Genomic DNA, 3,193 nt, shown 5'->3' with positions numbered 1-3,193 from the left:
CTTGGCACCGATGGCGTCATCCTCTCACAACCATAGCCACCCAATTAGACTTACTCCAACTAAAGCTAGGACAACCAGAGACTATATAGACAACCCAGACCGAAGTTCCCTACACGTTGCCGGTAGATGCGAGGGAATCAGTGGTGACGGAGCCCTTAGGAGAAAACCCTAGCACCTTTTTTTTTCTTAGGTGGAGATGTATGAAGTATGTAAATGACAAGTAATATTACGTTTAATCATTGATTGGCTCCTACCGATCACCCTCCAAATCCAAAAGCTCATTTATAAGGCAATCCTACTCTACTATTTATTATGCATAAGACAAAGCTTTTGCTATCGGGCGGCAGTATATGACAAAGATGTGGCAGCTATATATATTACCCACTTGCAAAAACAAATGCTAGCTATGGCCATGGTACTGCACGTGGAAAATGAAATCGCTGGGACGATGCGGTGCACGGACCATGGGCAAGTACATACCATGGTACAGAGCCCTGTACGTAAAGAAAACATATTTAACTAGCAAGTGCGTCCGTGCATGCATGGCCCCTAATCTTTATCTTTATCTAATAATAAAAGAGTTATCGCTTCTACTCCTGTAATTTCGTCCGTCTGGTTCGTACGTCAAAACTTCGTACGGTCGTTCGTATGTGTATTTTCCCTCTCCGTCTCAGAACCAACCTCAATGTGCTTCAAAATAAAAAAACTCAACTCGAGCCACAGCGATTATTCTGGCACCCGCCCGTGTGCTGTGGCCGGTTGGCCCAGCCCACCTATCCTGACGAGACAGGAGGCAAAAATAAGTGCTGGTATTAGGTGATGTTGCGGGTTTAAGTGAGCTCAATTTACTTGTTAAATAGTCCCACATCGTCCCCTTGCATCCAATATATCCTATTTATATACGTCTTTGGTTTTTCTGGGTATTAAGGAGTGATGAGAGGGTAAGAAAGGAAAAAGAGGCCAGCAAAGGGAACGTAATGGAATGAAGGATGGATTGAAAGGAGAAAGAAGGATGACGCCCGTAGTAGAGGAAGAGAGAGAGGGGCACTATACGTGAGTGCCGGGAGCTCACGTTGTGCACGACGGACGCCGGTGGGAGTGAGTGGCATCGTCGGCGCCGAGAGATAGGGAACATATGGGACAAGGTGGAGAGCAGCGCTGCTCGATTGTCCCATGCGAGTCCTCGGTTTCTCTTCTCTAATTTCCTGCAACAATACTCTTGTTGCGAAACCTCCGCTTCTGTAATTTCCTGCAACAAGAGCTTTGTTGCAAAACCTTCTTTTCTCTAATTTCTTGCAACAAGAGCTTTGTTGCGAAACCTTCTTTTCTCTAAATTTTTTCTGCAACAAGTCCATTGTTGCAAAACCTCTTATTCTCTAATTTTTTGCAACAAGACCATTGTTGCAAAAATATGAAAACACATCTCCCGCCGCATCTAATTTTCTGTAACAAGACCCTTGCTACAAAAATTGCAACAACATCTCTGGCCACATCGTGCAGTCTTTCACTACCGCCGCTCACTTGGAGTGTGCGTGGACGTAAGGCATTCTGGTGTGGATGTGTCTAGCGTTGGTGGTACTAGGGCGGTGGTGAGGTTGATGGTGCTCCATGCCGGCGTGGCGGATTCCGTCGGATCCGTTGATCCGGTCGCCGGGAGGCATTTGGCAGCAGAGATCTGGCATGGATGCGTTCGCGACGACGACCTATAGGCGGCGGCGCTCGGCGGGGACGAACTACCGGCGGCGGCACCTACGGGCAGCGCTCGGCGGCAATGACCTACCGGCAGGGGCGCTCGGCGGCGACGACATACAGGCAGGGGCGGTCGGCTTGGTTGTTGGTTGTGAGTGTTCGGTCTGCAACAGATCATTTGTTTCGGTCAAACCAATTGAAACAATGAGCAAGTTGCAAAAACTGTACTAGGATAGAGAATTCCGAGTCGTTCTGGGAGATCGTTGATGAGATTGACGTGTGCATAAACATCCGCCGGTTGAGGGATAGCTTTTCCCCATTGTTAATGGCTGCTGAGAAGAGCAGCGCTGCTGGGAGATCGGTGATGAGCAGCACTGTGTGGATAAGGAAGGAGATAGCTCTCGGTGGGAATTATTTTTGCTGTTGCCGTTGTTAATGGCTGCTGGATCTTGCTACCGATTACTTTCTGTTTTTTAATCATAGTTTAATATTCATGCCTACACATCTTATGAATACATTATCATATACAATAATTAGAAGCGAGTGAAATATTATAAAAAATATTTTCTAAGGGAGAACATATTCCTCAACTCTGGATGTCACGGATGTCGTTGGTGAGAGACGGAGAGAACATATCAGGTGCACCAGCTCAATTCATGCACCGAATGCTCCGTTGCTATATGAGCCATTGGATAAAAAAACAAAGGGATATGATCAGGTTGGTAAATGGATTGTTGAAACGTTGCATAACAGTCCTTTTATTTTATCAAAAATCAACCCACACCTCACGTCTCCCTCTCCTCAAAATAACTCTCTGTGTTTAATTTTTTGCTTCAAACAAAAAAGGGGTCATATATTTTAAACGAAATGTCTGATTTTGGAACCGTTTTGACTGCCTTCTTTGTTTTGGAGAGATCTTTGAATCAAGATTAATATTAGGTATATTTTTGAAAATTAGGATTTCTTGCCTTTTCGAACTTAACTCGAAACTTGACTACAACATTTACAGGTTTTGTAATTTGCCGGTGAGAAACATCCGCCTCTCTCACACACAAGTGTCTCGCGTGCAACATGCTTCTGGTATATCAAGTTTCGAGTCAAGTTTCAGAAAAGCAAAAAAGATATTTTTGCAAACATATTCAATATTGATCTAATTTCGAAGATCTTCTAAAGAAAAAAATGACAGTCAAAACGGATCTGAAATCGAACATTCGGTTCAAAATATATGAATCATTTTGTGTTTGGGCCAAAAAATAAACATGCTGATTTCTGATGGGGGTGTGTGAGTGCGGGTTAATTTGTACAAAGTGCGTGGTTGCCTATGAGAAAAGGCATAGTCCAACTTTTGACCAAAAATCTGGCCCGTTACTTTTCCATCTAAAGGTCCAGAATCCACTAGTGCATTGGGTGCACAAATTTACTTGGTGCACATGATACATTCTCGAGAGAGGGAGGAGAGAGACAGGGACGAAGAGTAGAGAGAATGCGACAAAGAGGCAGGGAA

The sequence above is a fragment of the Triticum aestivum genome, chromosome 2D (genome assembly GCF_018294505.1).
Source record: "Triticum aestivum cultivar Chinese Spring chromosome 2D, IWGSC CS RefSeq v2.1, whole genome shotgun sequence".
In the NCBI taxonomy this organism is placed as follows: Eukaryota; Viridiplantae; Streptophyta; class Magnoliopsida; order Poales; family Poaceae; genus Triticum; species Triticum aestivum.
This window is presented reverse-complemented; position numbering follows the sequence as displayed.